Source organism: Corvus hawaiiensis, chromosome 5 (genome assembly GCF_020740725.1).
Source record: "Corvus hawaiiensis isolate bCorHaw1 chromosome 5, bCorHaw1.pri.cur, whole genome shotgun sequence".
NCBI lineage: Eukaryota > Metazoa > Chordata > Aves > Passeriformes > Corvidae > Corvus > Corvus hawaiiensis.
The window spans coordinates 8408382-8433225 of record NC_063217.1 but is presented as its reverse complement, the minus strand read 5'-3'; the positions used below and the strand labels follow the sequence as shown (position 1 = coordinate 8433225).

The 24844-nt window shown below is 46.2% G+C and overlaps 1 long non-coding RNA gene across 22 annotated transcripts in view; it reads left to right on the top strand.

The window, feature by feature from the left end:
* The first annotated feature begins 19600 nt into the window (after window positions 1-19600).
* The window catches only part of LOC125326506, a 56793-nt gene continuing 51549 nt past the window's right edge, over window positions 19601-24844 (top strand). For 14 of the 22 annotated variants that reach the window (XR_007203856.1, XR_007203854.1, XR_007203855.1 and 11 more), the window contains exons 1-3: window positions 19601-22239; window positions 22361-23594; window positions 23701-23755. This is a non-coding gene — a long non-coding RNA (uncharacterized LOC125326506). The remainder of the gene's footprint in view (window positions 22240-22360; window positions 23595-23700; window positions 23756-24844) is intronic. The other 8 variants (XR_007203867.1, XR_007203865.1, XR_007203860.1 and 5 more) reach the window with 8 other exon arrangements.

Here is a 24844-nt window from a genome sequence, read left to right as displayed (position 1 = left end):
AGGAGGAAGAGAAGGAGCAGGAGCATGACCCTCGGTGAGGTCACTGTCCCATATCATATGGGCTACGAGAGACAAAAGCCATCTTTGAAGATTACTGCTTTCACTCCCATCCAGCTGCTGTTCAGATGTTTCTTTCTTCTCTGTGCTGGTATTGCCCCTGCTCTGTTCTTGCCCACAAGAGGAATGGCATGACATATGAGTGTGAGAATAATGTAAAAAAAAAGAAGCTTTTTTTTTCTTTGAATAAAGCAACAAAGTAGCCAAAAAATTGGTTCTTTGAAACTGGTGGTGTGGAAGGAGTCAACTGGAAATAATTTTTGCTATATAGCCTTAAGACTATTTCCCTTAAGACCCTGGCAAACAAGTCATATATTTTCTTTTGCATTTACAAACACTAAGTTGCCTTTTTATTTTAGGGTGTTTGGGCAAGTAAGCACAGATTAGTTTGTGAGACAAAGGGTGGTGGCAGTGGTGGGGGGTATAAGCATAGTTAGGGTTTTTTAACTCTGCTGTGAGAGAACTCAGTGAATGCAAGGAGGAGTGTGGTGGGGAGGAATGAGCTTGTGTTATGTGTGATGGTGCCCCTCACACACATGGACATCCATGGTCCTTGCTGGCATGGAGGGAGAGCCCAGCTGTCTGCAACTTCCCCAGGGAATTTTTGGGGCTGCATCCTTGCTGCTGCCAGCCTTTTGCTTATTGTCTCTATATTCAGAGACCACAGTACTTTTTGCCACAATAACAGCAAAATTCAGCTGCAAACTCTGGTGCACCTCTGTTGTAGGGGTACTTGGGTGCCCTGATGGCTGTAGGCACATGAGGAATGGTATTTTGTCCCTGAGAGCAGAGTTAGAGTTCCACAGAAGCACTTAAGGAACATCAAGTGGGAAGATTCATGGCTCAGCCATGGCATTGGTGCTTCACGATCTTCAGTCCCCTGCATCTCCCCTTGACCAGTCATTTGGACCTCTGCCAGAGCTCTGCCATCACAACTTCTGCCAAAATTAGGGGTCTCAACCAGGATCATACAGGAACTTCGTGGCAAGGGGGTGAGTCCAGAACCTGCTGCCTTCCCTTCCCCTCCTTTCCTAACCACAGCACTAGTCCTTTCCCTTTAATCTGCTGATCCACATGCAGCACAGTGGTGCACATGTGCATTCAGAGGGTGTAGGAGAGGACTAAAGGAGGACAAAAGGAAGACATTTGGGTTTGAGTAACATTTTACATCCACTTCGCACCACTTGGAATAACTGCATGCAGTGCAGAGCAGTGGAGAAATAGGCTCCCTTACCATGGGACTATTATATTACATATCCCATAAAACAAGCCCTTCATTTTGCTCATTAAAATCAGGCATGCTTGTTTGTTGGAGTTCAGCTGTACAGTATTTCTTCTATTTGTGGGTTTAGCTATAAAACCGAAAGAAAACTTTTCTTATGGTTAATTTTCCTTTTAATTGCTTGCACTAGAGTCCTTCTGACTCCAGACCATTTTTATAATTACTGGGCTGCATTCTTGCCCCCTGTACCCCTTTTATCGGGTAGGAGCACTATTTGCCTCTCCTGGGCCCAGAATCCTTGTTGAGATGAAACTGTAGAAAAGCAACCACAAATCAAGGCTCTCAGCTCTTGTACCGCTGTGTTTGTTATTCCTGTAGCCAAACTGAAAATGGCCTTTTCCTTTTTTCTCCAGAAATAGAATAATTTTTTGAAAAATCTAGTCAAGACACCTTTCTTGCAATCTGGGTCTGCAGTTGGGTGAGAGGCTGTGCTCTGGTTGCAGCGAGAGGATGGGGACTCAGAAGCAGTGGGTGAGAGTTCTGCTTTGGCCACCAAGATGTGTGTGGCCCATGGGTCTTCCCAGAAAGATGGGCTTCATGGCAGAGCAAAGTGAAGCTCAGCACACCAGCCCTCCCAGGCTCCTTGTCTCTGTCCTGCTCCAGGCCATAAACACTGGCTGCATTGTCAAACCATCTGGGCTGTGTTTCACAGCTCTTTGTAGTTCAGTAACACCAAGCTGGTTTTCAGGGGTAGCTGGAGATGTCTGCTCTTCGAGGCAGGCAAAGGACCTCATAGGAAGGCAATATTTTGGATGCTTTTAGTCTGCACCTCCATTGCAGAAGGAAAGCAGTGCCCCAGCTCCAACCCCTGTTAGCTGTGCCTCTGCCTCTCACCAAACTCCTCCCCCACTTTTTGGGGAATTGTTCATGTCTCAAGCAATTTTCCTGCTCCCCCATGTGCCAGAGATGGATCTCTGCTCACTACAGCTATGCACAATATAAAACCAAATTGAATTTAATCCTCTAGCTGGTGCCATGATGATTCCAAATGTGAGCTCAAGGCATGGCCTCAAGACTGGAGTAAGCCAACCCACAGGACTTGCACCTGAATTTTCATCAGTCCAAACCATACAGAGTCAAATTCCCCTTAGTTTGGCTGAAGTTCAGTTACTGCTGCCAGCAAGGTGGCAGAGGACACCCCAGGGCTGAGGAATTCCTGCCATGGATTAGGTCAGCCATGAGCAAGTATGACCAGCAGTAATTTGGGTGAAAGGAGTTGATGAGCTCATATCAGCTCCTATCTCTAGATTGATCTGTTGCTATGGTTACTGGAAAAGGGCAGGTTTACCCAAAGGCACAGCAGGTGGGACAATGGGGACAGACTCTCTCTGTCTGTCTCTCTGTCTGGACAGACTCCAGCTCTGCAGGAGCTGTGGACAGCATCTTTCCAAGAAAGTGCAGTGAGCCTCCATGGACATCTCACCACAGAGACAAAAGATGAGGTACAAACTGAACACTTCTCATGGTTTGTCCCAAGCAGAATCAGCCTCAAAGTGGCTGGCTGTGCTGCAAAGGCTGTGCTGGCCGTGCTAGTTGGGTTGAAGGTGGGGTGTCTCTGGCTGCCCTGCCATGCAGGGACACTTCCCAGGCTGGAGAGTGCTTGGGCAGCAGTGACTGCAAAACCCATCTCACACCCAGCCAGGGAGGGGATGAGACTCCTCTAGAGGTGTGACAGTGGGAGAGGACTCCAATGGTTCCCATTTTTCACCATGGTCGGCTGCACATCTGGTCCCAGCTGTGGATCTCGAGCCTCACTGCTTGTGCCTTTGCCATATGTCTCTGAGCTTGTGACAGCTTGGTTTGTGCTCCAGGGTAATGCTTATTTACTGGCAGTAAGTTCAGCAGTTGCCAGGGTAGGCAAGTTATTTGCAGAGTTTCTATTTCCTAATAGTCTTATAATGCAGCCCACTGTTGATAGTTTGTTTGAAAAGTCACTTTTCATATATAAACATATTCCAGTCAGTTATTATTTGCTTTTCTAACTCCTGTTATCAATAGAATTTATTATTAACACCCCTCCCCACTTCATTAGAAAATGTTGTTCTGGAATATTTGTGTGTCTGAAAATGATAAATATTGAGATTTCTGCTTTTTATATTTGTGAAAGGGCAATTCATTTATTCAAGTACTCAACTTTTGACCCGATCTTTGGAGTAGTCACTTCTGCTGGTTGAATTATTCATTGTGAATAAATTATCCTGTGGATTTATCCCCTCTTGTTTGTGAAGCGTATGCTGAGTAATCCTGATTTCTGAGAACAGAACCATCATTTGCAAGAATTCACTGAATAGTTGCATATCTGATGCTTTCTGTGGCAGCCACAGTCTGGTCACCTCCCTCCCCGTCTGCTTTCCTGGAGACAGCAGGAGACCTGCAATGGAGGGAGCAGATTAAAGCCAAGACTTCCTGGGGGAAATAACCACCCTACCTACACATCAGCTTGAAGGGGCTGGGATTGAAACCCACAGTCAATGGAGCAGATCCTACATCCCACCTCCACCTCCTTTGCATGAAGTTTCTCCACTTCTGCATTTGGCCCAACATGTATATTTAAGTCCTAGAAACTGGGAAGAAAGAAAGAAAATCAACATCAAACCTAAATATAAAGCCATTCTGCAGACAGCCATGCTTTCAAGCAAGGTCCTAAGAAATGTTTTCATCACTCCCAGTGAAACTCTAGGACTTTCCTCTCTAAGCACTGGCAGAGCTGCAGATGAAAGGCTCCTGCCTTGGAGCTCAACTTTTGATCTCCCCATTGCCTGCATGCTTGGCTGAGGAGCGCTGCTGCAGCTCTGCATCTCTCTTCCAAAAGAAAACAAGTGTTTTCTCTCCTCTCCCCATTTAATATTATCCCAGTTTACCCAAGGGATGGACAGCCCTATTTTCTGAGGGTCAAATATTATGACAGCTTTGGATACCAGTGTTCTTACAGTACTTCTGGCAGTTGTCTTCCAAAATAACTTTACTTGTCCTTTTTAAGGAATAAACGTTCCTGGATACTTCAGCTTTGATTCTTGCTGGGTTTGGGGGAGGGTTTTTCTCCAAGGGATGGGGTTTGGAGATCTATTTATTTTTTCAGAGGAAAACTCTGTCTGTTGTGAGACGGCTCTTAAATGAAACATGGAGCATTGTCAATCTCTGTGGAAGACAAACAGCCTCAAAGATGCTGAGCTATCACTTGCTGTTGGAATTTTTGAGGACCAAGGACTGAAAAAGTGAAGTAGGAAGTGTTTCCAAGGGAAATTGTGGGTGTGTATGAGATTCACTGCCGGGAGTGGTCTGACAAGTGGGGGCTGCTCACCACCTTAGAGGTCTTGCAGGTAAAATTAGGGAGGGAGGAGCTGATTTTCTGCTGTTGCATATGGTATCCTTTGCTGCTATAGAAATGGAATGTAAACCTCTGCCTTGCCAGAAATCTCTGCTCAGGAGTTGGTATTGATTTACACCCACTTAGCACTCAATTTGTGCTGGTTTAAACGTCTGCTTAAGACAGTGGCAAATCAGGATAATTTTGTGGTAGTCCTGAGTCAAGTAGTAGCGTAATCAAGAGTAATGACCATGGAGGACTGGCTTTTTGTTTTGTACATACACTTGCTCTTCCTCCTCAGTGGAAAGGGAGTTGTTGTGAGGAAGGACCAGCAGGTGCTCAGTGCATCTCCTGGCACAGCGGTGCTCCCACACCTCCGATGCCTGAGCAGATTCATCATCTCCTGCTCTGAGATATGTTAAAGACCTCCATAAAGCAATCTTGTGCCTCTAAAAGCTGTGACTCCAAAGTAACATGATGCAGAAAACTGGTTTTAATTAGAAGGAAAAGTGTATTTTAAGAGCATTTCAGCTAATGCATCCTAAACCCTCCTGTAGAGGAACAAGTTATGTTTTCACACCTGCTGTGTTACTGAGGGGAACTCCCAGGGATTGCTCTGATCAGCTGATGCTAATGCAGTTTTAACCATCTCAATTAGGATTTTTGGCAACTTTCACTAATACATTACATGCATTTTTAAGCCCAGTTGAGTAACACCCTGTGTCTCCAGTAGTGAGAGGGAGTAAACTGGTTATAGGTTAAGTACGATGTGAGAGGAAACACTGCCAGTGCCATGGCATCTCTCTCTGGATACATTTAACAAAGCAGTTAAAGAAAAAAGGGGCAACTTGTCTTGCATTAGTAGTGCCATTTCTGGGATCATGCTGGGAGCACATCTGCTCACTCCTGCAGGACTTCTGCCTTTCCCTCGCGGATGGGAAAGACACAGGTTGTCTCTGCTTCCATGAGCCTCTCCAGCTTTTCTCTTTATTCTCACTCTGGGGCTCCTTCAAGGCTTCCCCAAAATCCCTGCAAAGATATGGCATGTTCACTAATGTGCAGAACAGTCTGTGAGTGAAATACCTTAGAGTCAGCACAGATGTACCTCGAGTACCTGGTGAATGGGAAGGGCTGTGCTCATCCCATGTCTCTTGTCTCACCCTGAACCCAAATTCAGTTCCCCTCTGCTGTGGGATCCTCAGCACATGAGCAGCCCAGTTTTTCTTCCCTCTGTTTCGTTGGTACAGCAGCACTGTTCCTCCCTTAGACTCTAAGGACATCCCAGGAGCATTTGGATGCTGCTGCTATGGCACACATAACTCCTTGTACCCTCTGCGCACTGAAGGCAGGGGATAATTTTTCAGAGACAAAATCCCATTCCAAAAATTAATTGCGTCAAGTGCTGTGGGATTTTGCTGAAACTCCCCTTTCAGATTTATAAGGCTGACAAATACAATTTTTTTCCCAGCTTGCTGGCCATCTGCTGATCCTCTATAAATATAGCTGATATAGTGCTTTGTCTTAAAAAGGAAGAAGACTCACATTTACACACAACCTGTAAGGAGGTGGTGCCAATGAAAGGTATGAGGAATTAGAGTTGGCCAGGACCCATGAATCACATAGAAGAGCAGTATGGCTAAATGTGCTGCGGGATCAATTCACTCTAAGGGCTGAACAATCTTCCCAAACAGCCTGACACCCAGTAAAGGCCATGTTGGTGACATTGCTTGTTTCCCCTGGTTGTCTGTCTTCTCACAGATTTAGCATCCCTGTGAGTGGTTGTACCCAACCCAGCTTTCACCTTTCCAAGAAGGTGCCAGATGGCTTGCGGACTGTGCCCCATGGCAAAAAAAAGAGGAGAAAGGAGGAGAAGGAAGGAAGGAAGGAAGGAAGGAAGGAAGGAAGGAAGGAAGGAAGGAAGGAAGGAAGGAAGCACACACTCAGCAGGTAAAGGGTGTGAACATTACCTAACAGAAAAAGAAGGTATTATGTATGGATTTTGCTACATGTTCTATCATATTGTGTGCACACAGGAGGTGTCTTATCTCTGCAGAGGTAAACATTCAAACATGCTGGGTTATAAATTGGCCCATCAGCTGGGAAACAGCCCAATCACCACGCTGATACCCTCGTGCCCCTGCTCCTCCTCACTCCTGAGCAGTATGTAAGTCCTTGGCATAGAGGTGTGTATTCCTCTTACATAGCTCACAAGTAGGAGCTGCCATTTTTGGATATAAACATTTCTCCCTCTGTTTCTGGCCATTGGAGCTTTGAATGCATTTGCTCTTGGGTTTGGCAATAAAGGGAGTTCTTGGCATTTTATTTTCCCTCCCTGCCTTGTGAATCCAGTGTTGGTTTGTGGGGAGTCCTTGCAGGCAGACACAGGCAAACAAGGGGCACAGCATCTCCCCGGGGCATAAGGAAATGGCCCTTGCCTGATTCTGTAGCCTGAGAAACCATGGCCAGGCCCTGCCAGAGAATAGGAAGGAGAGGGGTTGGGTTTTTCTCTAGAGAACTGGGGCTGTGAACACTGTCTAATGGCACTGGGTGGGAGCATTTTGAGGCTCCCCAGGACTTGTCTAAGCAAGTGGGATGAGTGACAGATTCCTCCTCTGAGACCAGCGAGGAAGAAATCTTCCATTGCTGCAAAGCAGCCTCAGGAGAACATCTCCCTGACTGCTCCTCCATCCTGGAACTGAGATCCTCTGCAGCTTTTTCATGCCTCTGTGTGAAGGTCAATGCCAGTGTCCCCGGCCAGGGAGGATGCCTCGCCCGTGCCCTGCCCTGTGCCCTCGCCTGCCCGCTCTGCACAAGCCCCTGAAGAGCACGAGTGGTCGGGCAGATGTTCCGTGGCTCCTCCGGCACTCCACAGTGCTCCGAAACCCCGCAGGCTGGGTCCTGTGTGCCCGTGGAGGGGGAGGCATGGCCCATTGTGCATTGACAAGGACTGGAAGACAGTAAACAAATAAATCAAAAATAATTGAAATGACACCATGGGAAATAACTCCGTGGGGCTTGCAAGCAGACAACTTCTTCCCAAGGAAAGTTACTGGGGATGCTGCCTTGGAGATGTCAATGTAATGACAACAAAAACAAAACCCACCCCAAACCAGGCAGCGTTTAACTAACGGGTCCCTTTTAAGTGTAGGATATTGACATTGTGTTTGAATGGGGCACCGTAGGAGCCCAAACTTGCCATACATGTATTTCCAAACCTACCACCTTCTGTAGAAACATCAAGGGAATACATTTGAATGGAAATAAATTCAGCTAACGCCTATTGATGCAAATGGGCAATTTCAAGTGCATTAAAGAATGCAGCCAGAGACGCTTCAGCAAACAATCCTGATCATGTTTTAATTAAGGTATTTTCTTTCTTCTTCTTTCTTTTTTCTTTCTTCCTTTTTTTGTCCCCTCCATTTGTGGGCACAATAGCAAAGAATCCTCTTGGTCCCTGAGAAGACAAAATTACACCTAAAAACCAAAGCTGTCTAAAAACATGTGCTTTGATAAACATAGATGGACATGAATTTAATTGTGCCCATGCGCTTTCACTCTGCAAAGGTGACAGCTGAGCCAATCAGCTAACTAATTAACATACACTGCAAACGAGATTCCTCTTTTCTCAGGCCCGGGACAGATGGCCTATGCCACTCAGCCAGCTTCCTGCACCTAATCCCCTGCTCCTATTTGCTCCAGTGGCTGCAGATATTTGCATTCACTCAACAATAACCTATTGAAACGAATCACTCCCTTTTTTCTTGCCACCTCCAAGAAAGCCCTACACACCACTGCAAATGTGGAAATGCTGCCACAAAAGAACCAATTATTATTTACAGGAAAATACCAGAAAAAGGAAAAATCCCAGGATTGCTGCTAAAAATAAAACCAAACCCTTAAAAAAAACGGGGGGGGGGGGGGGGGGGGGGGAAGGAGGGGGGTGTGAAGAAATAAAATAACATTTCTGAAAGGGTCTAGTTCATAAGGGCTGTATTCAGAGTGCCTGGAGCAGGTTTTGCCCACTCCTGTTGCCATTGAATCCAATAGTGTGCTTTACTTACTAACAAGTTTTGTGCTTTATTTTGGACAAACATTTTCTGCCTTGGCCAACAATACAGATTCAGATTTGTTTTCTAACAGTCCCTTTTCCAATGGCCCACCCAACTGACAAGAATAAAAACGGTTGTAAAGCAAGACTTGTTCTCAACAATATCTTTTATCTAAGCACATCCCTAGATGCGCCATGGAGAAACCCAGGACTGGGTAGCCTGAGGCTCTGTTTTGTGTGTTGGAAGATTTGGGTGCTGCAGCATCCCCAGCTGCTTCCCACCAACTGTTGCTGTCCCCTGGGGGTCCAGGGTGGACTCTCAGGAGGGGGTTGTGAAGGATGGGCAGACCTTAGAGTGGGGTAATGTAGCTGCCTTTGGTATTGTTGGCGGTTTTGGGCACCCTACTCCAACCTATCCTGCAGCCCAGGGTTGCAGAGTTCTTCCCAGTTTCCTCAGAAGTCAGGCTGTGCTGGTTTTTTTTGGATGCCATGGAAAGAGTTGTTTTAAAAATACAGCAGAGCATGTACTGTGATGCTCTGCAATGTGTTTTCAAGGATGCAGAGGCTTTGCCATGGTTGTGAGAAGAGTCCTCATCCAAGCACTGGAAGGAGGCAGTTCTCAGAGCCCTTTGACAGTGCAGAGCAAGGAGTAGGCAGTGATGGGGAAGAAGAAAAGTAAAACCTAAGGGGCATTTGGGAGATCAAAGAGAAAATTATTTGGGAAAATCCTTCAAAATACACTGATACAGTCTAAGGATACAATGCCTCTAGAAGAGCTTCTTCAGTCAATTGTTACTGCTTGGGTACAAACCAAGACTGCTAGGTCCCAATAACACACCTGTAGCGTGTGTCAGTGTTGGTAAAAACATTACCAGCTGCTTGGATCAGGTTTGAAATTATTGCTTTGGGGTTTTTTATGTTTGTTTGTTTAGTTTTGTTTTTCTAATACAGGGGAAGTTCAAAATATCTGACATCAAAAATCCTTCCCTGTGTTAGTTTTGGTGCAGCTTTAATCAGTGGTATTTTTGGTACAACTTTAATCAGTTTAATCACATTTATGCTGTACTTTATTTCAGCTGAGATGATCCCAGCAACTGATTCAAGTGCTGACTGATACAACCAATTAACTGAGTTTTCTTTCCTGGATTATGAGATACAAAAATATCTACTCTTGGAGTGACACAGCTGGTTGCATGGCTTCATGTTTGGCTGTTGGTGCCTTGAGTGAGCCCTTCTGGGGAAAGAAATGGCTTTCTGACATCCATCTGCCCTAGCATATTGGTCCACGTAGTGGGATCTCAATTCATGATGGGTTAATGCCAGCATTAAAATAGTGAGGATTAATCGTACTCGAGAAGGAGCCTGCAGTGACAAATGGAATGCCCTTCTCTCCCTCTTGCTGTCTCAGTTCAGTAGAAACACTTGCAATGCTTCTGGAGGATTACAAACATCAGATTTTCAATGAAATTCCACAGGAGTATCCACTGAAATATTTAAGATGCAGTTCCAGACCAAGGACTGGCAGGGAAACTCCTCAGCAAATATTTCCAGATTCATCAGAAGAGTTGAATGCATGAAAGTTTGCTTCTAGCTTGAGAAGATCTTTGCCCAGGCTTTGTGTGCAGGCACTCATGTGCTTTGCTGGCGAAATGAGGATTTGGAGACGCGCACGGCCCATGTCCCTATGGGCAGGTAGGTCAGGACACCAGGGCGAATTTGCCCCCTTGAAGGTGCACCAAGAGTATTTTTATAACACAAAACAGAGCTTCCCAGGAATCTCAAACCCCAACTACTTTTACTTGTTTTCACAAGATTTATACTTTTTCTCTGTCTGTTGTCAGAGTCACATGGAGAGACCAAAGCAGAGTAGGAGAGGCTCTCCTCCATATATCTGCAGTTCAACCAGAGTGATGACAAGCAACCAACCAACATCTGAGCAGGCTGTGATGAAACTTCGTGCTTGTCTGTGCAGTCTTTCTCCTTTCACATCAGCAGCCACGCTACAGGGTCCTCATCTGACCTGCAATTCCTCAACCTCAATTCTCAAAGGCTGGGTGGCCTAATTAAAACCAACAGAAAAATGAGAATGCAATTTTGCCCTCTGCACCTCAGCCTACAAGCTGGTTTGATCATTCCTATCACCTTTTCCACACTTCTAATATCTATTCCACATCCATCCAGCACGGGAATGGTTACAGGAGCATAGCTAAGTAACCCATTACAGGAGCTGTGGGCCCACTTGCTATTCCCTCTTATCTTTCCAACAGATCCAGTCCCTTCACAGAGACAGGAATCCACCCCTGCTATTTTTCCCCTGGAGCAGTCTCCTGCTCTAGTCATCGAAATGAATATGCAAGGTGGAAAGATTGAAGCCTGGTGAAAAGCTGTGCTCTCCTCTGCATCCTAAATAACCACTGATCTCTCTGTAAAAATAACTTCTCAGGGGACTGCACGGATTCACTGGCTGGTTTGCACGCAATTAAAAGAAACCCAACAACAACAAGAAAGTCCCCTGTATTTTTAAGACAGAGCTATTTTTCATAGCAGAGCTTTAAAAGTCCTTATAAATGTGAGATGCCAGTGGTTTCTCATGAAAACAAAAGATCCCGGGGCTTAGCTCTCTGCTGAGAGGGGAGGAAGCGCCAGGGTAGAAGTGAGGGAACATTCAATCGGGCTGCTCTGACAGCTTTATAGCCCAGATACAATGGGCAGAGCCTCGGTACTGGTGAGCCCCATCCCGGCTCGCCCCCCGCGGCTCCGCGGTTTCGCTCCCGCGGCTCCGCCGATTCTTCTGCGCGGCCCGACCCGACACGGCCCGTCCCGGCCGCGGCCCCGCACCGGGGCCCCGCACACCTTTGTGAGACCCCCGCCAGAAAAAGCGGCTGTTTAGCAAAACAAAAGGACTCCCATAATCTACTTATTGTGCCTCATTAGGATTGCGGGCGCCCTCTTCTAATGGGAAAGTTATAGGATCAAGCCGGCGGCGCGCTGCGGGGTTACCGCGCTTGGTAATAAAGACATTTTTTTCCCCGTTCATGTCCAAGCATGACAAGACACAGAGGGCTCGCTCCCGAGAAGCCACTTGACATCTTCATTGTTCTACCTTCTCCGCTAAACACTTTTTCCACCGTTTCTTGGGGTGAGCGTCACGAATCCAAGCGCGGCTTTTCCAGGGAGAGGGGGTTTGATTTGGCTTTTTGTCTGCTCCCGGCTGCAGAAGGGAGCGCGCTCGGGCAGGATTTCTGCTCATTTTCAAAGGAGAGTCCTGGACAGATGTTATCAGGCATAGTTTATATAAATCCGAGCCTAGGTTAATTCAGAAAATATGTCATTTCTGCAACAGCTGTGAACCACACAATGTTATCGTGCTCCTGATATGCGGGCACTTAGATAACATGACAGTCCCTAGGTGATAGGGTCATATAAACCTTTGATGCTGAAACACATGCAAATTCCCCTTAGAGTTGGAAATGCAGTGCTTCTGGGGGCTGTTTAAAGAAGACATTGTTCAGATAGTGTTTCTCACTGAAGCTGCAGTTTCTTATTTCCAAAGGAGAGGAGCCAGCTCTGTTGGATATTACAGAAGTCCCTTAGAAACATTTGAGAGAGAGCTTAAAATTAACCATTGTAGCCCAATTTAAATGGATTTATGGAACATAAAATAAAACAAAAACTTGGCTTGTTTAAGAAACTGTAGAGTCAAAAATCTGACGTGCTCAAGTAAATACAGCAGCCAGAGACGTGCTGCAGAAAACATTTGTGAAACACTGAGCATTTGACTTTTTCTTCATATGTAATTTAATTCTAACGGACCATATTGTGTCATCAGTTTTGAAGTGAGAATACTTGATGAAGTCTTCAGGGGAAGGGCTTAAAAAAACAGTGACATGGTAAGGACACAAGGATTTCGAAGCCCTTCAGCAGCCTAAAAAATCCTCAGTCCCGAGCACTTTATTTAGGCAAAACGCAGAGGTTTCCGGCGGCAGAGCTCGGACTAACCACACAGCCTGTTTCAAAAAACATTTAAAAGTAGATCTCCCTTGTAGGAAACACATGTATTATTTAATGGATCATGACAACGCTGCCTTTCAATTTGTTGAAACACATTTGAAACAGTGTTGAGGACTATCACACCCGGGGGACACTGAGGAAGGAATTTTGGATGATGCAAGGTCATTCCCTGCTTTGCCTGCGATAAACCTCCCTCTTCCAAATGCCCTAATCTTTTCTTGATATCTCAGTGCTTACAGAAAATCACTGTGGCCTCTTAAAGACAAAGAATGGTCAACTTTTGTTCTACACAAAGATAACTTCAGTTTATAATCTCATTTGAAGACCAGCTATCTGTATGGTAAAAAAAAATAAAGTTTTAGACCATGATAATCATATTAGATCATTTTTATATTGCTAGTGTGCTAATATTGAGGTGGATTTCTCTTTTGTTTTTTTTTTTTTTTTCCCCCATACATTTTCTAAGCACCCCTTGCACACACAGTCACTGGAAGTAGGTGTGTTAGGGTTTCTGTGAGGGATTATGGTATTGAAATCTTTGCTGTGGGTGATGAAGAGCCCAGGTCTCTGAGCCCTGGCTGCCAGGTGACACGTAATCCAGCTCTTCTAACCACGTGCAAATGTTTGCTCTGCAATAAGTGCAATTTCAAACGCAGCCTGTGCTTACATGCATGAAGTGCACAGAGCCTTCAAGCAAAACGCTGCAGCCAGCAGATATGGCCTTCCCAGGAATGCAAGGAGGAATGAAGAGCAGTCACTGTTCCTTGGAAGCATTTAGTGAAACAGCCAAAGTGGGAGAGCAATAACTGGTGAAGGACTGCCAGGGAGTGTAACCTGGGAAGATGCTGCCCTTTCAGGCAAAGCAGATGCATTTTGCAGAGCTCTAGGCAATGACAAGTCTTGGAAAGCCATGGGTAATGTTTCACCCACTAGCCTGCAAGGAGACCAGATTTCTTGGAAATAAAACATTTCTCGTGGGTGTCTCATAAACAAATTATTCTGGCTACATCCATTGAGCCGTCCCTTCCTAGAAGAGCAAATACACAACAAAGCCCAACGAAAAATGAAGTCGAGCTATGCTGGCACAAAGAGCGATGCATGGGCTGAACCTGGAGTTATGCCATTTTCCTTAATCTGTTTGTAGGGAGGTAACAAACATTCAGTTTCTCCTGTGTATCAGCAGCTTTGAGGGCTCTTTGTAAGCAGAGCTAAAGTCAAGTGCATCAGTAATGCCTGTTATTGTGGCAGACACCACAGAGAGAGCATTAGGAGCTCCCTCCTCACCCAGGGAACACAAACCAGGGTGTGTTTATGGCCCAATAATTGCTTGTTTGTGTAAAGTAATGATGTCCCTGTTTGGCTTTTAGACCAATTAGTAGAATAAAGGTGGTAAAAACACCAACATAATTAGTCTAATGACTATGTTTATAGTCATCACTGACACTAAGTGTAAAATCTCTAGCCTTTTTGACACGCCGGTTTTATAGTGCAATATAAGGAGGGCAGTAACGTTAGGATGTAGGGGAGTTCCTCTGCTTTTGTAGCTGACTTTGAATGCCCCTGCACAATCCGATGTGTTTCGATCGCCTGGGGTGGCTGGCTGTGGCCTCATATTAAAGGAAAGTTGCCCCTGCTAATTATTCCTTGTACTGCTTTTCCCCCTTGCTAATTAAGAGTGGCAGAGAGATTTGATTATCATGTTTTCCTAGTAGTTAAAAAAAGACAAGATCGAACCTCAACCCTCCCCAGATCCCCAGGCTGAAGCAGATGCTGCTCCTTGCATCCAGGGTTTCATTGCTTTATCAATAAGTTACCAGCTGAGATTGCCAGGGACTTGCTACCAGCAGTTGAAGGCATTAAAAATCAGTCTTCTAGTGCCAGCCACAATGCCAGGGCAGTGTTTGGTGGGTAAACAGGAGAGTTATCTGGATGTGCAGCTCCCTCTGAAAACATGAACATCTTCACTGTGGAACCACAGCTCCCTTCCTGGTGCAGTTCAAAAGTGACTGTTGAGATTGGGAAGGCCAAGATTCAACCTAGGATAATTATTCACCTGGAGCCTCTCTTGAAAAAAGCAATGCAAGTTCTTTTGAGGGTCTCTCCTGCTGATATGAAGACCTCTTTCAGTGCCTGTGCTGGGAAAACTGTGCCACACCGTCCCTTTGTGTTGCACTTGTGGCAGCAATACTGCTATTGCCAAATCCGTCCTTCTCCAGTGAGCTGATTTCTGCTGGAAAAATCCACTTTTCAATGCACAGGAGCAGCACAACTAGGAGACCTTGCTGCATCACCCAGTGTCACTGAGTGCTCAAGGTAATGAATGTCCCCTGTACCTGCCACAGTGGTGGAGTCTTCATCACAGTGCACATTTCAAAGCATAGCAGAGATTTTCTGATGTGTTATTCAGTGTGTTGTCTGATAACAGCCTGGGTGAAGACCTCAGATTTTCCTCATGAGTGTGGGGAATGAAGAGGTATTGCAACCCCACCCTCTGTCTCTGAAAGTCCCTGAATTTGTCCCTAAGATCCTGGACATGATTACCTTTATGACCTCTTCTTTTGCTCCATTTCCACACCTCAACACCTGCCCTGGCACAACTCCCTGAAGAAGAGGCTCTTGTATCTGTTTAAAGCCACGGGGGAAAACCAGCTGTCTCATTTTAGGAGTAAAACAATGGCTCAACTCAACCTGTTTTGTAAGTCTGTCCCCAGAGGACTCTAAGGGCACGGGGACATCTGCAAACAGCAGAGAGCCAGCCTTAATTCCCAGATGTTGGTCATTGCACCCACTGCTGGTTCTGCTGTCCAGCAAGCCTGCCAGCAGGATTTGGTTTCCTCCTGATCCATCAGGGAAGGTGGTCAGTGTCTGCCTTTGCAGAGGAGCAGAATAACGAGACAGATCAACGGGGACCTTTCAAGTGGCAAATTATGTAGTAATGCTTTAAAGGTAGTTTTTTTCCTAAGAACTCAGCTAATAAAAAGGAATGGGGAGTGGTAGCATTTTGACCATAAGTTTGGACTTCTCAATGCTTAGGACTCCCTGTGAATTCAGGCTAGTTTTGCTGAGGGTTTTTAGAATTTTTTTAATGGCTTCAACAGATGTGAAAACCATAATTTGTTGAATTAAAGATGCTAATAAAGAAGTTATCACTTGCTCAGGAAGCTCAGCTTTGGGGTTTTAAAGCATTTATTTTTTAGCAAGAGGTCCATCTTTCTTCCAGCCTCTGCTGAAGCTCAGCCCTCATGGCTGGACTGCTCTCTTTCCATGGCTTATCTAAAAGAGGTTCTGTCTTCCTTCACTCTTTTCAGATCAAAGGGAACATTATCAGTTTACAAAGCATCCTCATTTCTTCCTGTCTCCCAGCACCTCTGTCTCACTAACCTTCCCTCCAGGGTCAAGGGATTGGGACCCAGGCTGCTGGGAGCACTCGTTCCCCTTGAACAAGGGTGGCTATGGAGGTCTTCTGCACTTTGAGAAGTGAATCAGAAAATCATGCCTAAATTTCCTACTCGCAGGAAAAGTTGCTTAGTCTGATGATACGGGCCACCAAACATTTCTGGTGGAAGATCACTGAACACAGGGAGTTCACGATGGAATCAATTTAACCCCCTGTCCTTGATTTGTGCTGTGGGGAAGAAAGGAATAAAAGGCATAAAAATGTAAGTTAAAGACAGTGTCACCCTTTGCTTTGAGTTTCCTGCTTTTTGTCAGGCTAAGTGCTCAATGCCATTTAAATGCAAGTTTTCCATAGGAGAATCCTCCCCCAGCTGGGCTTCCACAGAAAGTTTTGCAGTGCCCATTGCCTTCATGACTGTGAGTCGGGAAGCAGTTCATCCAAAATCGCCTGTCGTCAGAGAGTTCACTCCATCTCGGGGTTTCACTGTGGTTGGGTGATGTTTCCTTGAGGCTTGGAGCAAAGACAGGAGGAAGCACTTCAACCTCTGACATGGTTTGTCACACAGTACTATTACTTAACCTCTTTCTGCCTCAGTTTACCTGACAATCCAATGGTTAACAACTGGTGTTGTAGGGACATTACAAATCTGTAATATTTCCAAGTGCCTAAACATCCCTTGTGGGTTGCACTTAGGTTGGAACAACTTCTTCAAAAATCTCTTTCGCTAATGCTGCATTTTTTCTCCTTGCCAAGATGGCCAGATGGATCTCAGTTAAAAAAATGAAATTAATAATTTTTTTTGCTAAATTCTCATTACAGTATGTTACTGATAGAACACTTGCTTCTTAAATATTTTCTCCCTCCTATCTATCCCACCCCTGTCTTGCCCGTAAACAGATTCTCAATTAACCACGAGAACAGATTCTCAATTAGGAATGGGCAAAACTTGCAAGCTCATTTTCACATATTTATAAGGTTGGTCAATGTTTTTCTGTCTCAGATGATATTTTGCATTGGTTTTCAATTAAATAAAAGCATCTGCTCACTGGAAAAAATGTTTCAGCACAACTGAAGCTACTAACCAGTCTTGTTCTTTGGTGAAATATGTGCTACGTCTTTTTTTCTGTTGGTGGTGACCCTAGTTTTTGACTGTAATTTTTCCCAGAGGTTATTGAACCCTGAAATTTCCCACTGATTTAGTAAGGTATGAGGTAAGGACCCTCTCTAAAAGCCAAACGTGAAAATAAGTGAGAATTCAGTTATTCAAGTGTAGACATGTCTGCTTCCCAATCCTGCATTAACTGGATATACCTGATTACCCCTGGTTTCACCTGGAGAACACATGGGTTGTCCTTCACCTTTTATGCTTTGGTGGAAATCCAGAATAACTCCATCAGACCAATGGAGCTGTACCCAGAGAGGCCACACGATTTCATGCCTGAAATTCCTGCCTGAGCAAATCACTGTGATTCATGCTGTGACTTGGAAGCACAGTGGATGTGCTGAAGGCCAGATTATCCCAGAAATCCCCCCAAATGGCCTCTGTATTGGTCACTCATTCTGTCTAGTGGTGGCTCTGAGCACAGTCCAGGGAGGACAGAGAAGGATTAATTCACCTTCACCACTGCTGAGCTCGTGCAAGCCCCAGGCAAAGCCGCTTTCTCAGGAAGCTGAGGCGAAGAAAAGCTAATTTGTCTGCCCAGGTGAGACTATCCTTCCTGTTATAATTTCATATTTGAAAACACAGCCCTGGCCTAAAGCCTATTTTCAGGATTTCAGCCAAACCCAGGTCAGCCCTGGAGCACCACGAAGGTGGGACAGGCTGTCCCTTGGTGCGGGGATCTGCGGCTGGGTTTAAGCACCGGATTAGCTGCAGAATAGCTAAGCTCCTATAAGTCTTGGGAAAACATGCTGCCCTTCCATGCTTAGTGGGTTTGCCAGTCTCTCCTGTCACTTAGAATGAATGGGGAGAGAAATCATTATTTAATTATCTGGGAAGCCCTTTAAAAGACTAATCAGCAAGGAATTTCTCTCCAGTAGTAACAGCTGGCTCTCACACTATGAGTCACAAAGAGAGATATTAAAAGGCTGTTTTTCTCAGTTAGTGAACTTATTAACTGTGCTCTCCTCTTTTATAGAAATGCTGCATTGTTCTCTTACAATGGTCCCCAGCCCTTGAGAAACATGACAGCATGCTGAAGGGGATGGGGGGGCTGTCTTACTGTAAGTTGGAGTTTACCTAGTCCAGGATCTCACACTTCAAACCCCAGTTTTGCTTTTTTGGGGGTTCAAATGAGGCTCTTCCCTGCAGCCAGGTGGCAAAGGGGTCTGTCATAAGAGTCAAATAGAGCATGCACCACGAAGGGGCACAGCAATTTGTGCAGTGAGAGCCAGCAATTCATTTCCCGGCTGCCCTTACAACCAGGGAAAATTGCATCCAAGCTGGCTTCCCCTTGGAGAAGCAGTGGTTTGGCTCAGTGCTGTGGGAATGGCAGAGAGGACCTGAGCTCAAAGCAGTGGGCTGGGTAGGATGAGCTGAAATATATCTTTCTGAATGAGATTGGGACATGGAAGATAGAAAGGGAAGAGGTGCCCTTGCCAGGACAATAGCTCTCAGTGGATGCTCCTACTCAGGGCTGTGAATTGTCACCAAATTGGGAAGACCTGACCCAGCTCTGCCCAAAAACCTCTCTGCACCAGCTCCTCTGATGTCAGTGCTCAACAGTGGATTCAGGAATGATAATAGCCACAGGGCAGCTATTAAACCTCAGTGCAAGGAAGTGGTTTTATGTTCAAGTGGCATCTTAAGTGACATTAAATGAGGGAAGCCATGTCTCAGCCAGTGTAATTCTGGCTACCTGTCCCTATCTCTGGGTTTACACTTTGGGCACCAGGTTTGCTCTCCTCTGCAATCTGCAGTTGTGTAATGAGCACTTCAAAACGCAGCAGACCCCATCAGCACCTCCAGGTCTATCAGCCAGACCCTTGGCCTTATCAGAGCTTTGCAGAGGGAATAGCTGCCTTCCTTCCCTGGGCCTGTCAGCCCTCAGAGTGTTTAAACACGTTGCTCTCCAAACACAACCGGTCCAATTGCTGTGGGAGTGTGGGGATGGGGAGCAGATCCCTCCAGCAAACTGGGGCACAAATGACTGGAGAGGTCACTCAAGATCAAGCATTTAAATGTGAAAGATATTTACAGCAACAAATTGAATTCTTACTATTTGAGCCAGTGTCTCAGCACAACAGAGAGGAGGAATCTCTGTCCAGGTGACATTGGGCTCTCTGCTGCAGGGGAAAATGCGCAATAACACTTACCTTGCACAGACAAAACTGGTATGAACACAACCATCCTCTCCTCTTCTGAGGCCCTTGCTGAAGACAGACGGCTCAGCAGTCTGGCAGTAATGGATAAATCTCAAAGGGCAATATTTCAGCTTATATAAGGGGATGGGGCTTCCTGCCAAGTGAGCTTCTACAATTTACATCAGGGAGGATTTGGCTGGAGATAAATCAGGTAATCATTCCCCTGGAGGAGCTGCAGTACCATCAGCGCTCACCTGTCTGCTCAGCATCAGAGCCAAGCCCGTCCTCCCTCAGGCAGCTCCAGGTATGAATTGCACATTTGGGGTGCTTTGGGAGAGGGGGGCCCTGGCAATGATGAGAAGCACTGGCAAACTCAGGCGTGGATAAACACTGGAGAAATAGGTGTTTAACTGGAGTGCTTTCCCTTAGAGAGGAGACCCTGCCAGGTGGGCCAATTGCCCCAAAGGATCTGTGTTCAGTTCCCTGCTTTGCCTCTTTTTCCTGTGCCATCAGTCTCTTGGTCTTTGTCTGCTGCCTCCCAGCACATCCTTCAGTGTCCTGGTCTGTACGTCGAGAATTAAGCAGGACTTCTTCTGTTTGTCCTGTCTGTTCAAGGGATGGGATGGAAAGCAGGGCAAGAAGTGAGCAGTATTTCCATCTCCTCTGGCTCACATCCCTGCACAGCTGCTGCTGTGGAGGAACACAATCATCGTTGTGGGGTGGTGTGGGCTCACCCTTTTCTCCTGCTCCAGGACAAATCTGGGAGAGCTGGTGAGTCAGAGCTGTCTGCACCGGAGCTTGTCCTGGAGCTGCTCTGATGGAGTTGCTGGCACCAGCCCTCCCTCGCGGCACTGCCTGCAGCTGCAGCTCCCCACTGCTTTGGGAGCAGACAGACATTTCCAGCTCCTGGCTCTCTGCATCTGTTCAGGAGCAGGATATTCTCCCAGGCTTTTGTCCGTGCATCCACCACCTGTAATGCTCAAGCTTGTAGGGCGTGAGCCACAGCACTCTGGTGCAAACCCTGCTTCCCCCTCTTTCCTTCCACTAACCAGAGCTTTCCCTAGAGCTGCTGGATGTAAATGAAGCCTTGCTGAGCTGAGGCTGTACCTGATGCTCAGGGGGAGTTCTTCAGCAGCCAGAGATGGAGCTTCCTTTGCCTCTGCCTTGCATGCCTACTGCTTTGTTGTATAAATAAAAACCAAATTGTTCCTTATAGTTTGTATTTTGTTTTGATACTTGGTGGACTCAGAGCATGCAGAGGAGGTACACACACAGGGAGTTCTCCAGCATCCCAAGGGAGACCAATAAACCTCTAATCAGTGCTCTGGGAAAGAGGTCTCCTCTAGGTTGCTTTTGGTATGTGTATGACAGAAGGATGTGATGATGCCTGCTTAAGAAAGGGCCCTGCTGTAGATCCCATCCCCAGATCTCCCAGGCTGTTTTAAAAGACAAGGAGGAAAAGTCATTTCAAGCTTTGCAAACTGCAGCTTGATGCACAGAGGACTAAGAGCTCCATCTGACCACCTTGAAATGGTTATCTGCTGCTCTGGACAAGACTGGGAGTTTGTCAAACTCCTGAAGAGGGCCAACACATCAAACAGAAGGGTTGAGGCCATTTGTGTCCTCTGGGGGCCAGAAGGACCCTGAAGACTGGACCCTGAAGACTGGATGCCTTTGCATAAACAACTGAATTGAGCTGTCTTAAATCAAACTGTCAGAGGAGAAGACTGAGACAAGATCTCCTGCAGTAAAAGACTCGTGCCTGTTTCTGCAAAGGGCACTCACATCACTGGATATTGTACAATATCAAAGCGTTTCTGGCCTAGGCTGCTATGACAGCTCCTTAACAGATAAGAAAATATGCCTTTATATTTGCCATTTGATTGTGAAAGGAGACATTTTAATCAACATTTGTCAGCCTGTCTGATGTGTAAGTTGTATTTTATTCTGTTACACCGCTCTTATTTGTGTCCTACAGCCTGTTTGCTCACAAACAGCAGAGATTATCTCTTCTATAGGGAAACTGTGGCTTTCTTCTTCTTAATTGGGAAAAATTCCTGCTGAAGTTCTGTCAAAATTGATGGGTCCCAGCTCAGGTGAGTGTCCTAGAGGTAAAAAAGGAAAAGGGGTCAGACACAAAAGTATTTTAGAGCTAAACTCAGAACCAAGGGGACAGGGGTGGCTGGTGCAAGCGGTCCAAGAGACAGCCACCGTGTAGGAGGGACTGGGCCCCAAGGATGTGAACCTAGTCAGACATTGCTGGTGAAGATGCGGGTGCAGTTGCAGCAAGGATGTTGAAGATGATGGTATTTGTGAGATGCCCAGGAAAAAACAGCCCTGGAGGGCTGCTTCAGCCTTTCTTCTCCCTCCATCTGCTTTTGACCTGCACAGTGAACCGTGCAACTCCCCATCCTGTCCCAGCACCTTCGCCCATCTCCTCTCTGTCATGGGCACCTGCAAATCCTACATCCACCAGGAGAAGTGTAAGAACAGTCCTGCTGGGATGTGGCATGGGCCAGCTGATGTTATTTCCATCCTAGGTAAATAGGTGTTTTCATGCAGGAAGGCACTTTGGGGTTATGGTGACCTTGGATATGTTTTGACCTGTAATTAGCTGGAGGCAGCTGTGCCTCCTGGAGAGGTGATGTGCTCTGGGCTGTGTCCTTACCTGACTGTGTCCTAAAATAGTCCTGTCGATAGGGATTCACCCAGGATCATGGAAGTGCTGTCTGCACTGTGTCCTGCAGCATGGAGGAAATGTTTGTGCAATAAGTGTGTTGCTGCACATCCTTCCCCTCAGACACACAGTCTGCAATGCCTCAGCTTGAGCCCAGGTAAGCTCCAAGTGGCATTGTGGTTTGCAGCTTCCAGGTGTGACAGATAGGGATTTATGGTGTTCAGCTACATTGGTGCTGCCTACAAATTCCTGTTTGCTTTTCTTTCTGATATTTGCAGTGCCCTGGTCTGTCTCTGTGCTGCTGATGCTGAGGATGGATTTGGTTTGTGCTATGAAGTGTAAGCAATGAGGACTCTCAGTGCTTCCCAAGTCTAAGAGATTTCCAAATTCCAAGTAAGTGCCTGGTGGCCCCCATTTCTGCAAAAACAAAGCCAGCACCAAGGGCACCTGTTTAGGAGCAAAACACAGAGCAAGATCTAAGGCCATGGCTTGATGCTATTCCTATGCCTTCTGTGACTGCTCAGTTAAAAGGCATTTTTGCAGAGAAAAACGTGACACTTAAAAGGTAACATATTCTTTTCACCTTCCAGTTTCCAATTCCGTTTGTAACTTTGCTCCAAGAAGTGATCAGGGGCTGCTTTCTTTTCAGCTTAAAATCTCTTTTTTCATGCACTGGATGTCAGCGCTCCCGAAAAGATTAAATAAGGCAGAGGTAATGTAGATTTAAAGAATTTTCCAGATGAAGTGCCAGAGCACTTTGAACTGAAGAAGAAAGAGGTTGCTGTGAGGGGACTGGTTGGTGCTGGGGGAAGGCACCGTGGAGATTTGCTCAGCACACCCTGTGTAGGTAAATGTGCCACGACTGTGGAGTCGTGGGGCTGGCAGAGCACTCCTAACTGCACTGTGGGGCACAGAGCAGTGCTTACAGTGTGCTGACCAAAAGCCACGTAACAGGACTCTGTCCAGTAATGTCTCTGGGGAAAGGTCCTTCCTCAGAGGTGTGAGAGCTGCTGTCCACGACTGGGGTTGGAGGAACCTTGCTCAGCGGCCCTGGTGCTCTCACATGACATACGAGCAGCGCTGACGGGGCAGAGGGAACCTCCATCCCCCTGAGCCCTTGCCCAGAGATCCAACTCTGCCTAAAGAGCAAAACCCATCCAAGGGGAGGTAGCATGGGAGGAAAAGCTGGAATTGCAACAAGTGTGCTTTCTGTGTGTGTTCTGTGGCTGTCTCAGCCAGGGAAGGGGCATCGGATGTCACCAGAGCCAAATGTTGCTGCTACTGCCAGAAAAAGAGCTATCAAGGGCAATTTCTCCTTCTTGTCCTCCAAGGGAAAGATTTCACCCTGCTTCAGCACTGAGGATGTCTGGGCAAGAAGATGAGCTGCCACAAAGGATAAATTACTCCTGTTATCTCCAGATGGATCAGGTCTCTGACTGATGATACCAGCCCATGGGGAGGAAAGTTCCAGGGAGATTTGTGGAAGAACTTGCTCTGTAATGCTCTCAGAAGGTGCAAAGTTACCTTCCGGCCATGGGCAGTGGGTGGAGGGAGGACTGGGGGAGGAACAAGATTTAATAAAAATAATAATATTAAAAAAATCCCCTTTGTATTTCAGTAACAGCTCTTCCAACATTCCCAGACCAAATTAATTCATGAAAAATTTCTGGCAGGTGGGTATGAATTCCATAGATAAGTAAAAAGAGATTTGGAGGTAGAGTGAATAAACAGTTTTGAGTCATGTAAAATGGTACTGGAGTGGGTAGAAAAAGAACCCAGGACTCCAGCTCCTCTCTGGCTGTGTTCTCCTTGTGCCATCTGACCTTCAGGAATACTGTGTGCTCTGGGAGTTTTGTATCTTTTCTTGGGGAATCTTTGAGGAGCTGCAAGGCAGCATGGATAACCCTCAGGAGACTGGAGCACTTTAGGTATCCAATGCCATGGAGCAGATACTCATCTCTGCCTGTTCAGGCTTGTTTCCCCTTCGGGGTACATGGGTGTGAACTTGTGGGGCAGTGCAGGATTATTTGGGAGCAGAAGGTATCAGAAATACAAGTCTTGACAACAACTCAAGGGTTGATTTTCGGGTGCTCTGCACCTGCAATCAGCTTGCTTCTTTCAGAACCCTTCATCAGCCTCCTGGGCAAACTTTCAGGGTGGCTGCTGACCTGATGAGCTCTGGTGAAAAACGCTTGATTGAAATCTGGCTGTGGTTTGAATGGTGAGCTCTTGGGAAGTTTGACACTTGATGCATAGCCAGATTGAACACAAAGCCACAGAGTGCATTACAACAGATGTTCATATCCTGCTTCTGCAGACGTACAACACAGTTGTTGAGATACTTTGGATCCCTTTCATCAGTTTTGGGTGTCTATTTATTTTTTCTTTTATTAAGGGAGCATCCTAAGCTAGTAGCAGGTGCGAGAGTTTGCATTGTGTTTGTACAGCTTCCAGCACATCAGTTCCTGTCCTTAGTGGAGTGAGCAGAATGGAGGCAGAACTGACAGCAGACATGATGACACTGAGCTCAGTCTTCCTTCACCACAAGCAACTTTGCCACATGTGTCCAGTCCCAAAGTCACACTGAACAGCTCTTCCACATGTCCACCTCCATGGCATAAAAAACATTGCCCTGCAGTAATAAATGGCAGACTTCCAGTCAGAGACTCAGAGCTGTGCTGTTGGTGGAGGATTGATCAAGAACATCTTTGATCATGACATAGGAGAGAAATTGTGAAGTAAAATCCCCCCTTGACTCTACA